The following is a 14,856-nucleotide window of genomic DNA, read 5'->3' on the forward strand; positions in this document are numbered from 1 at the left end:
CTGTCACCATGCGGGCAGTCAAACGTTGATGGTTGCTCAGAGAGGTTGTGCAACCTCCGTCCTCGTTGGTTTTCAAGATTGAGCTCGGCACAGCCTGGAGTAACCTGGGCTGACCGCAGGGCTGACCCAGCTTTGAGCAGGAGGTTTGACTAGAGCCCTCCTGTGGTCCCTTCATCCCTGGGTTATCCTACAAGCCCGCGCTCTTCAAATTCCCATGGGCACCAGCCCCCCAAGAGGGGGAACGGCTCTTCCTCCCCAGTCTGGGACAGATGCACCATTCCTTTTTGACCCTAACTTCTGTCCTCTTTAGCCTCGTACTATAAACTTCCTCAGCAAATATAGTTACAAAGGGTAGAGTCAGGATCTGTCTCACCAGCAGATTCCCAGGCTCAGCGACCTGACTGCATCTCGACAGGGTTTTTTCCCAGCTGGCTGAATTTCAAGACCTGGGCTGTATTTTGTGTAACAGGAAAGATATTGTTCTTTAAAAAGAAAAAAAAAAAAACCACCCCACACGCAAACAAACACGTGCGTGCGTACACACACACACACACACTTGGTCGTAACAGTGTTTAAAACTGTGCTGTTCAAATGACGTCGTCTCAAGGCCAAAAATACAAATCGGATTGTATTTGAGGACACTTCTCGTCCAGTCAAGATCTGCTTGTCTCAAAGCCAAGATCTACTACTGAAACCGTAACAGAGCCACCGTCTCCCCAGTGGTCTTTTATATACCCTCGGCACATAAAAGATCCCAAGGAGGCCCTTTTCCTCTGTCTCGTACCAAAGCAGCGCTCAGCTGCGCTGCGGTCCCTATCTCCTTTTAGTCTAATTCATACGTTTGGATCCAGTGAAAAATACAGACTCGACACAGCACTTGAGCACGTGCTTAACCTTGAGCACGCTGAGCATCCCGTTGCAAAACGCTCCGTGATTTCAGTGGGACCGTGCTCCGAACCGTTCGTGGATTTCGTCGTCATCAGCAAAATAACCGGCTCGTTCTACACGGCTTTTTTTGTGACTCAAGTGTGCCCAAGAAAGCGGAAGAGCACAAGTCCACTTCTCCTTGCCCAGTTTATTTTTACTGCTGGTTGCTGTGGGAAGCTATTGTGATTCAGTGTTGCAGTAGGAAGTTACTAACGCTGCTCTTGCAGCAGAGGATGTTGAGGTTCTTATGCAAGCCACAGTGAAAATAGCTGACCTTTCAGTACGTTTATCAAAGCACCTTCAATTCATAAGGGGGACAGCAGAGGATCGTGCAAAGAACGCACATCTGGACCTAAAGCCCTTGCTGTAGTGAAAAGAGTGCCCAGAAATCTTACGGGGACTCCTTGGCTCCTCCTGGGCGGCGCGGGGGAGGCAGGTGTAACCGCCGGCGTGCGGTGGCTGTGAAACCAGAAGAGAAATGTTTCACCTCCATTTCGCGGTCGCATTAGCAACCACGTAAGTTTCGGGACAGGCTTCGGGCGCATCACCTGCAGAGGCAAGACCAGATTCCGCCCTGAGAAGGGCGAAAGCAAAATAATGTCACCAAACCCCGGTGCGGCATCCTCTGCCTGCCCAGCCAGGAGCTGAAGGGCATGGGGAGGGGGAGCAGAGATTCCCCTCGCTTCTCCCATCTCCGGGCCCTCAGGAGTACGGCTCATCCCGGTGAACTCTCCCTGCGAGCCAGCAGGCAGGCGCGGGCAGGGCTGGCAGCTGCAGGCCGGGCAGCGCAGCGGGCAGCGGCTGGTGCCAGCCTGTCGGCATGCTGCCCTCTTGAGTCAGCCGCTCCAAAATGCACCGCAGCCAAAAACCAGACCCAGTTATCGTCCTCCAGCGCCAGGCTCCCTTTCCCTGGCCTTGCGCGCTCCCCGCAGCAGCCGGGACTGCCGTCCGGGGGGATTTCTTCCATGAAAGAAGAGATCTCTGCTCTGCACCCCCCCCTCAAATCCCCTCCCAAGGAGAAGGCAGCTCACGCCCGCGAGGTTTCCCGAAACGTGGCAGATCAAAAGCACGCAGGCTGGGGCCAGGGTGCTGTGCGCCAGCGCGCAGAGGGGCTGGCGGGGGCTCGAGGGTCTTGGTGGTGTTTGTCTGACCATGTGCGTGGCTTTGCTGACAGCTTGGAAGATCAGCTTTCGGCTCAACTCCAGAGTCCCAAGCGCTTGCGACAAGGACAGCGCAAAGCGATGACTGCTCTACACGTGGATTGCTGTCGTCTCTGCGCCGTACCGACACAACTGGCCTCGGGTTTCTAAGACACGGGGTTGTGCGCGTCTTTCTGGTTGCTGTTCTGCTGTGGAAAGACCCCCTCCTCCAACAGTCTTTCTACTCGATGCCTAGCACGGTGGCTAGCAACTTCCCCATGCCCACAGCCATGTCTTGCTGGCTTGGCTTCAGATTGCTTTTGTCCTCATCCATTCCGGTCTCCCATGATGCCGATGCAGCTGCCATCTCAGGTTCCTCACTTCCATCGCCACCAGCTCTCTGTTCGCAGGTTCTCTGACTGCCGAACCCACGGGCTGTGTTTTGATCTCTCTTTTCCACCAGGGTCTTTGTCTTGTGTTTTAGAAACAAAGACCATAACCATGAGTCACGGCAGAACATGAGGTAAATGCATCGTTGGCAGGTGTCTCCCAAAACTCACTCCAGGTCCCGACTTAGCCCCCGCGGTGGCATAGCTCCCAAGGATGTGACAGGCACTACTTTGAGCCGAGGGAGCAGCCAAAGTGTGAATAAAGGCAGAAGGTGTCACACCACGAGGGGACTCATGGTACTGACTACAGCTTAGGTGAGGGCTAGGGTTCATGAGGATTTGCAAAAGCAAAAGTATTTGCAATCAGAAGCTAGTCAGAAGTCAAACTACGTTTTCTTCTTAAAAGTGAACCTTGAAAAGCATGTCTGGTTTTTGGGTTTTTGGTTGGTTTTTGTTTTTTTTTCTTTTGAACAGGCACTGTCTCAACAACATTGCACCCCAAAAGGATTTTCCTTCCAGTCTCAGCTGTCAAAGCAGCCCTTCCCCCAACAACTCTTGGGCTGGAACAGCTAAACCTTCCTAGGACTTATCTTCTCATTGCTCAGTCAGCTGTTTGCAACATCTAATAACAAGTAGCAGGTATGATTCATGGCCCAGATACCAATCCATAAAGCTATTAAACTCCTTCTAGCAGGAGTCTTCACCTGTCTCAGGTGCCTGTGGTTAAATATCCATCAGTACCAAGAGAGGATGCTCCTTCCCGGCAGTTGAACGATGGACTGGCAGCTCCAAGCGGTATTTTGCGAGCTGTATTTCAGCTGGGAATCTGCTCAGGTCACCTGGGCTCTCAGGGTGGCTCCTGGTTTGCTCTGTGACGTTGAGCGAAATCACAATTTTCTGTACTGCAGTCTTCCCATCTGTAGAATGGGGCAGGTGCCTCTGCATCACCTTTGCAAGCGTTTGGGTGCTAGGGAACCAGGCAGGTGGGCTGGTGTGATGTTAACATCCTCTTGCAGTGCTGAATTTCTTGGATTGGATCACTTTTTTCTATCTTAAAAAAAAAAAAAAGCTTTTTATTTAACTTCAGCTTTCCTTCCTAATTACTTAAATGAGGTAGGAGTTATTTTGTCAGGGAAGGGCACTTCCTGATGGTTTACCCCGTGTTTCATTAATGCATGTAAGAGGTTAACTCCTGGTAGAGAAATAGATGCATGGTTTTAACAGGGGGAGGAAAAAAAAAAAAAAATCCCCAAATTTGCTTTCTACTCCTGCACTAATTTGTGACTATTTTTATCAACGTTAACACTGAGCCAGGGTAAAAATACTCCCTAGAAAGTTTAGAATTTACATTTGTCTTCATATATATTCAGCAGAAATCTAGCTCCCCAGCCTCCGCACTGCCTAATCTGGATTCATTAGCTTCACCCGCCCCCGAGAAAAATGTCAGATGACTTTGGCCTGGTGAAGCGCTTCACCCACAAATGCTCAGCGGGAGGATCTAGGTGCAATGCTCTCCTTTCTGCAGCAAGCTGTCCCCGTGGAGCACCAGCTCTGGCACTGCAGGCATCTAACTCGGCGATGGGAACAGAATCACCCTTCCTAATGCGGTCCGACTTCAGGGCAAATTCTCCGGTGGGCTCCATCCTGCGAGGATGCTGAGCCCTGGCAAGCATCTTCCCCTCCTGCTGCCCCAGCAAGGGCAGGTAGATGTAGGCTGGGGAAGAACCACCATGAGGAGAAGCCTTTGTGGAGCATCTTGTGAAGCACGAGTCAGCCACAAACACGTGCAACCTGCACCACCAGGTCCTCGGGTGTTGCCATTTTTCCTCTGTTATATGGGCACAGCATCATTTGCCTCTCCGAGATGCACTTTCGCTGCAGAGCTGGAGACTTTCAAACATGTCAATGAATTCTGGTCCAAATACAACAAAATTGCTCTCTGGAGTGTTCTGGCAGAAGCAGCAAACCGACCCCTCCTGTGCAAAAGCCAGACGGCGTGTGCGGCGCTGGGCAGCTCAGCGCAGTTGTCCCATCTTTGTGTTTGTGCAGCCTGACCCGATGTAGGAGCCTTCTCCTCGGTCAGGCTGGTTCCCACCTTTCCACCGTGCAGGTCTCCAGGTAGATCTAGAAGCTCTGTAGCAACCAGAGGGAAGCAAAGCTGTGTGCAGAGTGCTGCAGGCTGTGGGGAATGGGGACATTTGCTTTCTTTTAAACATCTCCGCAGCAAAAATCAAGGCTCCAAGAACCCGACTTTTCTGTTTTCTGTGATCATCTCTTAGTAGCCACGGAAGCCCAGAAGGGCCGAGGCTAGAGGTCCCTCTAAGGAGCGTCTGGTCCAACCCTGTCTCACAGCAGCATCTGTCAGAGCAGGTACTGCATCCCAGCTGGATATCCCAATATTTCCAAGGATGGAATCTCCACATCTCTGGACAACCTGATGCAGTGTTTGGCCACCCTCACAGTGAAAAAGTGTTTTCTTATGCTTAACTCTCATGTCCCATGCTTCACTTTGTTCCCATTTCCTCTCATCCTTTCACTGGGCACCCAAGAAAAATCTGGCTCCATCTTCAGGGTTTGAGGAAACCTCTGCATTTTTACAGAAAGGGGTGTGCTTCTGCCCTGGTGCAAAAAATCCAATCTGCAGAGCCAGAAGTAATTTTTCTGGGAAATATTTGCCCAGCTTTTCTTACAATGCTTTGGCTGGGATATCTGGTAACGTGAAAACTCGGGAGATCCCCACACTTTCTGTGAAACCCAGGAGAGAAAGGAGGCTCATGTTTGAGCAGGATCCAAGACTCCCCAGGGGCTCCACCAGCAAGGGAGGGCAGCTCTAATCTCATTAAATTTGGAAAACATCATTGAGCAACAACCGCTTCCTTTCTTCCCTGCCTCTGCTTCCTGGGCTCCAGGCCCCTTCCAGAGGAAGAACTGGAGAATATTTAAGGGCATTTATCCTTTTAGCAACGGGCCTTAAATGACCAGGTATGGAAGCCGTGTGCCACCACCCTTACAAAATCCTCCCCTGTGGAGGATTAGAGGAGGGGGAAGCTCCGATGCTCCCTTTGGCATTAGACCTTTCAGAATCTGTCACTGCAATGATGGAGCAGGACAGGATATCCTCGTGACTTAAAAAGCCAATAGCATCTACTCTCAAGCCTGTCTCATACACGTATTGGACACAGACTGCACAGCGTGTATTTGAATATACACCTACATACCCCATTTATAATCATTCCTCCTTTTGTATGCCAAAAAAGCCCTTCCTCTTTAGAAAACAGTCAGGCAAGAGAGGAACGGCCCAAGACAGCGAGTGCAGGACCTCTTGGTGCTATCTGAGCACATCCCCTCTGATCTGCTTGCATCTCCATCACCTCCCCGGCTCCACAGTTTCAGCATCCTCGGTTGCCTGCCCTGCACACACGTCAGTTCCTCAGCAGCTTCTCCCAGGCGGCCGAGCTGTTTTCAAGAAGCAATTTCCTGCAGAGAAATATTTCTTTCTCGAGGAGGCTAAGTGGCAAGCTTCCTGGAGCAGGCTTTTCACGGGAAACAATTGCGAAAGCAGCTTCACCACCCACCAGGAAGGGCTGCAAATGAGCAGGGTGGGTGCAGGCTGCACCCAGATCTGTGTCCCTAACCCAGCTCCCCGCTGTACGGGGGGTGAGGTTTGTGCCCCTTGCCCACCTCTTTCAAGCTGCTGCTGGGATGTTGGCTTGGGGCAGGGGAAGCAGCTGGAAGGGGGAAACCTGGGATGGGTGCGGGCAGTACAGAGCCTCCCAGGAAAGGTGCTGTGTGGCCCCTCCAGCTCCCAACCCGTCCCTCCGGTGGGAGAAGGCGAGAGAAGCTGAAAGAAGACATGATGATTTTGCCAGGCTTTGGCTCACCAGCCTTTGCACTCTCCTTCCTCGCTGCGTTGCTGGGTCTGATTTCAAGCAGGGCCACCAAAATACCAGGACAGACTTGTCTCCCCACCCTGCGCTGGGACGGTCGTTGCTCCTCAGCCTGGTCCTGCGAGGCAGCTGGGTTTCTGGGCGCTCCTCTGAAATGCAAACCCTGCCAGGACTTCTCCCCGCTGCTGAAAGGGTGAGGCAGCCCAGCTCAGCTCCGTGCAGCAGATCCGAGACAGTCCCGGTGCTTCGGCAGCGCTGTCTGGAATTTACACCGCGACAAGATCAGAGGCAGACTCAGCAACGTGGCGGTGCACCGCATCCCTGCCTGTCCACGAAACCCCAGACTGCACCAATTAAGCCCTTAGCCGATGCAGAGGTACCGGGGAAGGAGGCTGCACCGTGCTCCCACTTCTCCACGCGTGGCTTTGAAGTCAATTATTGTTCGTATCCTGGCAGGTCTCCAAGCCGGTGCATGTCCCACCACAATGCTGTTTTTCATTCATGTAGTTGTTCTGGTTTGGATGTATTTGGTGGCTACTAATGGACAGGCAACCCAGGCTCCTGCCCCGCTTTGAGGGCTCACCACCTCTGCTGTGGCAACACTGCTTTTTCATTGAGAAGTTTTGCTGGCCATCTGTGAAGATGCTCCAGTTCCTGAGGTTTTTTTTCTTGCACCAAGTCCTCTGGTTTTGCAACCACTCGTTGCAATTAAAATCAACCTGAACACGACCCAAGAAGCCATTTCGGTGAAGCGTTTCGCGAACAAGGGCCTGGTTCCCCTTTCAGAACATCGGAAAAATGACTTCTGTTTTCCTCCTAGTGTTAGTAATGTTCAGCTGAACCCCGCTCTTTTTCCCCAAGAAGTTTAGTTTCCAGGAAATAAAGCTTTATTTTGAATACAAACTGCCTCTTGGGACAGTCTCTTTTTTGCTTGTTCTTTTTTTATTCTTTATTTAATGTATTTAACAAAATTCCAATTTTCTGTGAAATTGGTCAGCAGTCCCTGCCCATCACTGTTGCAGCGTGTTTGACACTCTTGGGTACACTCTCAGCTTTCAGATACACATATATGACCTGCAAGAACGTGACCCAGCACAGAGGGAACTGGCCCAGGTCTCAGGGAAGAGACTGGTCCCTTCCCAACTCACCACTGGCCTAACTGGGTGATGCTGGACAGGTCCCTTCCCTCTGTCTGTGTCCTGCTTCCCAGCCCTTGTAATGGGGTTAAAGCCCCTTCATGCAGTACTTTGCTGGACCTAAGAGTTGGGAAGGAACACCTGAAACAGCTACAGGTGCAATTCCAGTTTCCACCAGTGGCAGCAGTGCTTGGTGACAAAGGAGGAATCAAAACCTTCTTCCTTCTTCTCCCTTGGCCTGCTGGCAATGCTCTTCCTAATGCAGCCCATGACGTTGTTGGCTTATGGTCAACTTGTTGTCCACCAGGACCTCCCAGGTCTTCACGTGCAAAGCTGCTTTCCAGCTGGTTCCCCCAGTGTGTACTGGTGTGTCGGGTTATTCCTTCCCAGGGACAGGAGTTCATGCTTCCTTTTGTTGGACCTCATGAAGCTCCTCTTTGGCCATCGAGGTCCCTCTGAATGGCATCACCACCCTCTGATGGATCAGCCGCTCCTCCCGGTTTTGTATCTTCTAAAAGCTGGTGCACTCGGTCCCATCATCCAGGTCATTAATAAAGAAGTTAAACAACATTGGGCCCAGTGCCGACCCTCGGGGCATACCCCTGGCCTCCAGCTGGACTTTGAGCTGCTAACCACAACCCTCTGAGCATGGCCATTCAGCCTGGGTTCAGTTCATCTCACTGTGTGCCAGAAAGTACACACCAGCGTGGTCTGGAGAAGGAGACCTGCCCTCTGAGGGCTGCGGGCCTGTCTTGCTGTGCCTGCCTGGCTCCTGAGCCATGGCAAAGATGTCCTGGCTGCAGCTCCTGCTCCTCCTCTGCGCAGCTTTGCAGCCAGTCCCGTGGTTCCTTCAATTCCTCGCTGTGCTGTAGGCTGGGGAGGAAGATGCCACAATTTTCCCAGATGTCCTCCAAGCCCCTCAGTGCGCCATCAAGCAATCTATCTGTTTCACAACAGCCAAGACCTGGAAACTTTGCTGGACCCTCAGCCCAGTCTGCTGCCCCAGCAAGCACAGTAGACAAGACGCTGGATAGTATTGGCACAAGGAAGCAATGCACAAGTGGTCATCATTGAGGGCACTTTCTAGATCCCGCCCGAGATCCCATGTGCATTGCTGTGCCCACTGACAGAAACTTCTCTGAAGGGTCCTGGAGGGTCTGGAGCTTGCTCGAGCATGGCGTGGAAGGGCTGGCTTTGGTGGCCAAAGGGGACTTAGGGAAAACCTTCCCAGCTGTAATAACAGCCCAGCTTTCTCAGGCAGCTGCTGTAGCTGGGATGGTCCCAGGACATGCATGAAGTCGGGGCGGGGGGGGGGGCAGGCAGAGTTCACATAATTTAATGGCTCAAGTGGTGGAGCAGGAAGAAAAGGATGGGCTTCGAGACATGTGCTCAACAGGGGAGGACACGTGGCTTGGGGCCACAAAGAACGGGGGATCCTGTGAGCAAGCTTGTGCCATTGCAGCACACATGTGCGGTGTGCCTGTGTGTCACCATTTCTTCACTCCCAGTTTGAAAAGCGAGGAAGCAGTGATGAGAGAAAGAGGTGACCACGCAACTTTTAAGCAAATGCATCCTGGGGAATGAGTCACCGGCTTTGCGTAAGAAGCCAGACTCATCTCTGGAGGGAGAGGGGCAGGCAGGACATCAGGCAAGGCGAACGCTCTGGGGAAGATGCCTGCAGCATGATTAAAAGGCAACTTGGACCTTGTGTTAGGACACCCATCTAAGACAGGTGATCAAAACCGAGCGGGCTCTGGGTGCACCAACGCAGCTCAGCACGCAGCGAGCCAGCCCCGCAAACCGGCTGGCCGCCATGACACGGTGGTGGGAGCACAGCTCATCGGGGTAGGAGCTGGAGAAATCACAGCATCCACCTAACCTGAGCTTTTCTCAGGAAAGCTAGGGAAGGCTTGGGTCTGGGTGTTGGCATTTCTCACAGGGAACACTATTTCCTTGAAAACCATGGGTATTCAGTTCAAGTAAAAGCCATTAGCAAAGTGGCATCAGACGCAGTGAGCTGGTTGAGTCAGAAGGTAATTTCCAACGGCATGTAAGGTAATTTCCGAGGACCAGGAGTGTTTCATCACCATGTTTTCCTGATGACATCTTCAGCTGTTTTGCTTTTAAGAATTAGCCTTTTGTTTACTATTTTAGCTTATTTCTCCATGGAAATCCTTTCATTTACTCCCCAACATTACCTGTAGCTTTTCATCTGAGTGGGTGAAGGAGGAGGTGGAAGAGGAACAGCTCTTCAGCAGTGTGGCCAGTGTGCCAGAAATTATACTATTTTTTTAAGCCATTCATAAAGATAACAAGAGATGAAAAGGTTGTGTCAGGAGGTGGATCTTGTCTAGTTGGAAAACATGAAATACAAGAGTGCTGCTGTCTTTTCTGCTGGGGCACTGGCATTTCTGATGTTATCTCCTCTCCCAGGGTTTGCCCTATGGGGCAGGTGCCCCAAAAGGGCAGCCAAGGTGGATGGATGGAGATGAGCCTGCCAAGGGACTCACACCCATCTTACAGAGGCTGCAAGGCCTCAAAGAGAGAAGAAAATCTGGCTGGAAAAAAAAATAAATAAATCTCAGAGCCCAAACTTGTTGTGTGAAAGGTGTTGGAAATGCAAATTATTAATTTAAATAACTGGGACAGGAACCAGGGGTGCCAGGCTGAGCTGTTATATGCTGCATCAGCTGCGAGTCTGGCTCAGTATTTCAAAATAAAATTAGACTTGCAGTATATGTCTTTAAATATTTAAATTACTTTCAGTAATTCGTATGGTGACATTTAAACAAAGTACACCAAGCAAAGGGCTCCCAGTGCTAAAAGGAAATGTTTGCAGGTAATAATATTTAATTTAAGAGGGAACAGCTGATATCAAGGCAAAATCTTCATGCTGAATTCAACCTACATTCTTCTCTGAACCAAGAAAGGAAGAGTAAATCCCTGGGCCGGTGAATGGTTAAACACACAGAGTGATGTGATTGAAGTGCTGGTCCCGGGCCCTCCAACAGAGCTGTGAATTACTCGCGTGCCAAAATATTTGCAGGATTGGGGCCTCTGTGCAGAGTTGCTTCATGGGCTCCCAACGATGGAGATGGGCAGGTCCATGTCAGGAGCTGAGGACCACCAGGCTCAGTGATGCCAACCCCTCCTGCCCCTCTCTGCGGCACCTTCACCACCCCCTGCCCACCCGCATCCTTCTTGGCCCCTTCCGCGTGAGTCTGGTTTAGTAACTAAAGGTGAAATCCAGCCTGGGTACAAACAAGCAAAACTCAGTGAAGGTCTCTTACACACAGGCTGTGCTTCGCTCTTGGTGCTCCAGGACAACTTGGAGAGCTTAGCCGGGTCTGTTACATCAGTCACGCTGGTTTTCATAACATTAGACATTTCAATGAGGGTGACTCATTCTCTCTTGAAGTGTATTGTATGTATGAGCAAAGATGATTAACTTTTGCTGAATGGTATGATTTCTGGGATGGGAACTGCTATTAATTAGGAACGGATCTCAGATGTTCACAAACCCTGTTTTCATGGCCTACTTTGTATATTTTTTTTTTTCTCCATTCTACTTGTTTTTTTAGCTCAGGATTAATATTAAAGTGAGCTTCCCTGCTATCTGCTGCTAAAGCAGCCAGACGTCCAGCGAAGGCATCTGACTTTCACGGCCAGGCACAGCCCAGGGCTGTCGGTTCCTGTGACCAAGCTTTAGCTACCTGGCCCAAAAATCTCTAGTTTTGTATTAACGGCAAATGAAACAAAAGGGACCTTCCAGCCATTGCAAGTGCAACAGATAAAGCAGCAAGGGAAGTAAAATAAGCTTAAATGGCTCAGAATGTAAAATACAAAGAATTACCCTTTCCCATCCTTCCCCAAAATTTTCTTTATCAAAAGAAATTCCGTCGGGGCTTCTGCTAATCTCATGCTTCTGACTGCTGAGGGTTGAGCTTTTGGGGTTAGCGACACCAGGGACTCTTGGGATAAAGAGTGTCCCAGGTTTGGGCAGAAGTGCCCTTTCAGCTGTACTGGCTGAAAGCTGCAATTTGCCAGCACAAAGGTCAGGGTGCTCAGTGGCTTCAAATGCATCCACAGCACCCAACACCATGGTTCCTTCACAAAGGACCTTCTCTGCCCAAAGAGCCTGGAGGTATTAAGACCAGCCTGCTTGCAAAAGCCAAAGGAGGCAGGCATGGGATGGAGTCCTCCTTCCCCACCCGGCCACGGGCGGCCCCAGGCAGTACCCAGGGGACGCTGAGGACCAGCCAGGGCTGAAGTGAGGACCCAGCAGGCCAGGGCATTTGAGGTTTCTTGCCACCACCTTGTGACTCCCAGCAACCCTGTTTTGATGACAAGGTCCCCTCCCAGCTCCAGCCTGTGAGCTCCCAGCAGTGATCAACACACCATCCCACAGAGCCAAATGCTCCGTCCTGCTCCGGCTCCATTGCTGGTGTAGGCAGCAAAATGTTCTTGGGAATAGCCAAACTGTCTGCCTGGCCAGCGAGGAGCTGCAGGGCAGGTTTCTTCCCCTTGGTTCCTGGTGAGACACCACCATACAAGTCAATCAGAACTTTCAGAGAGAGGAAGGACCGGCCACAGCTCAGCCTGGTACTCTGCCAGCAAGGATAAGGTTCATCTGCTTGGCTCAGCAGCCCCATCACCATGCTCCCCCCCCGGCACTTACGGTCATTCCTCAAATGTCAGGCAGGGACTTGGACAGCAGTTATGCAAACAAAGGTCACCGGGTCCACGCTTTTCCCTTTCATCAGCTGAGGCTGCACAAAGCTCCTGGGCGCAGGCTGGAGGTCTGGTCCTGCTCCGTCGCAGGCAGCGATGACGAGCACAGGCAAAGCCCAAGAGAAGCAAGTCTTGCCTATCTTTTTAACCAATCAAGACCAGAATTGCTGAATTTTTTTGTTAAAACTGAGATGGGAGGGCTGGACAAACGAGGGGTGAGCAGCAGAACCGCCTGTGCGGCTGGCCAGCCCTAACCCGGGGTGTTCTGGAAACCGCTGAGGTAATGACTTACTTGCTCTCCTCCGCTCCTCCTGCGTGCCACCCGGCAGCGGGCAGAGCCAGCCCCTCTTCTCCGGCAGCTCGGGGCGACTCGCTCTGGCTCAGGCACCGCAGCCAGGCTGGTGGCAGCAGACCTGGAAGCACCTGCTGCCCAAGCTTCCCCGTAACCACCACAGCTCCCAGGCTTGCCCTCAAGAAGCTGGGAGGTGTGGGAGCATTGAAAGGCTTCTCCTTTTAGACTCAACAGTGATGAATCTGCATTCAAAACGGAGATAGGGCTAGTTTCTCTCAAGCTCATGGGAGGACATCACTTCTGCACAGCAATCTAACAGTGAGTGTCTTTGAGATAAGGAGGCATCTAGGGGTAGGAAAACCCCACAATTGGTTTAAAATGGGGCTGTTTACACTAGTGAAATGCCACTGGCAGATGGAAGTATGGATGTATGATTCAGGCACAAGCCTGGGACACAAGCCACTGCCCAAACTCCAGCCGCATGGCAAAGGCTGAGCCTTGCAGCCCCAAGGGTTTCCTTGGACACTGACGCAGAAGGGGCTTCTCCTCCAGAGGCTCTTTCTCTCTGCCTTATCAGGCAAAGGAACACCCTAAATCCCATCCCTACCCATAGAGACAGCGAGGCTCCACCGTGCCACTGGAGGAAGGGGCAGCACTGGGAGCCTGGCAGGTGGTTTTCCTCCCCTTGGAGCAGTTTTCCTGCTGCACAGCTCACTCGTGCTTCTAAAAATGTACGCCAGAGCAACTGTCTCTAAGGCAATTTCCATAACAATGGGCGCAGAAGAACAATCCATGCTGCTGGTGTGCCTTGCTCTCTCACACGCACGCTGAGGAACAGGCACGCTGCGATTTCAGTAGTGAGATGCCCATACGAACACAAGAAAAAGAATATTTAACCAAGTCACTCTTGATGGCTGCTAGAAAGCTCCCCAGGACACCTGCTGTCCATCACCCAGCCAAGGGGCACGGGCAGGGGTCCCCCCGCCCTGTCCCAAGCAGGCCCCAGGTTACTGCCAGACCCCTTGAGCCTGTAGGCATAAAAACACCCAGCACCAAAGGTACCAAACCACAGAAAGCGGCTTACTGGTGCCCCACCACTGCCCAGTAACCACGCACCAGTGCAGGCAGACAGAGGGGAAGGACCAGCGCCAGGGGCAAGGTGCTTCAGCTGCAGCACTCGTAACGTCAGCCAAAAGAGCTCACGCTTCATCCGAGGCCTCGGTCTTTGAAAGGCTCGAGTTACACAGAGCCCCCAAGTGTTGTCCCCCTCTCTGTTCTGGGTGCTCAGCTCTCGCCAAACCCGCCCAGGTTTGCTTCTTCCCCGCATCTTTTCTGGTTGACCCATTAAAGTCAACACTCAGCCACTGCCTCCGGTTTGAATCACTCGCATCCTGCCATTACAGCTTTGTTTAAATCCGTGCAGAGCTCAACCTGTTGTCAGACATACACTAATTTATGTGTTTCTAATTATTTGTTTCCATCTTAAAACCTGTTTTTCAACAGATTGCAGCTTTATTTTAATACATGTTTGGCTAGAGCTCGAGGTACTGGTTGCCAGTAGCCTAGACACAAATGGGCTTGCGTTGCATAGGGGGAGCAGGGGGAGAAGAGACCAAGTTAAACTGAATTAAAAGCCTGTTCGTAAAAATTAATTAAGCAAAACCGTGAAACAAGCAGGAGTTTTGCATCACAGAAGATTCTGCTTCTATATTCCTCTGTTTCTACCCCTTGAAATAAGATGACTCTCAGCACTCGCAAAAGGGCATTTGAAATATCTCCTTATGTCGTGCGCCATCTCATCCTTGCAGTGGAGCATCTCGTCCAGACACATCTGCCTCCACCCGCCAGCTGAGCCAGTGAGACATGGAGGGTCCCATCACCTCTTTGTAGACCTTCCCTATTTCTGCCTGAAGACGTTTCTGGTGAACTTCTGCTCTTTTTTTTTTTTTTTTTTGCTAAAAAGGAAAGAAAAAGGGAAGAGACGCACTTGATGTTACGGAAATCTAACAGAGCATGCAGCAATCCAACTGCTCAGACACATATGCCGCCTTCCTTCTGCTCTGTACCAGCGAGGCTGTGCCGTATTTAGATCTGGCTCCATCTCTCACAAACTTGACCAACTGTTCCTCCACAGTGTCATCTTCACTTGTTTACCCCCAAACTGTTCATCGAAATCCTCAATTTGGTGAGGGGAAAAAAAAAAAGTAGGGTTTTATTTTTAATGACAGGAAAAGCACTAAATACCAACAAAGGCAGATCGCCACACTGCCAGGTAGACAGGTGAAAAGATCCCTTGGTCGTCTTCATCAGTGTCCACCAGCGTGTGCAGGCAGATGTGCTTCCCAGAAATTGCTT

This window comes from Balearica regulorum, chromosome 10 (assembly GCF_011004875.1).
Source record: "Balearica regulorum gibbericeps isolate bBalReg1 chromosome 10, bBalReg1.pri, whole genome shotgun sequence".
Lineage (NCBI taxonomy): Eukaryota > Metazoa > Chordata > Aves > Gruiformes > Gruidae > Balearica > Balearica regulorum.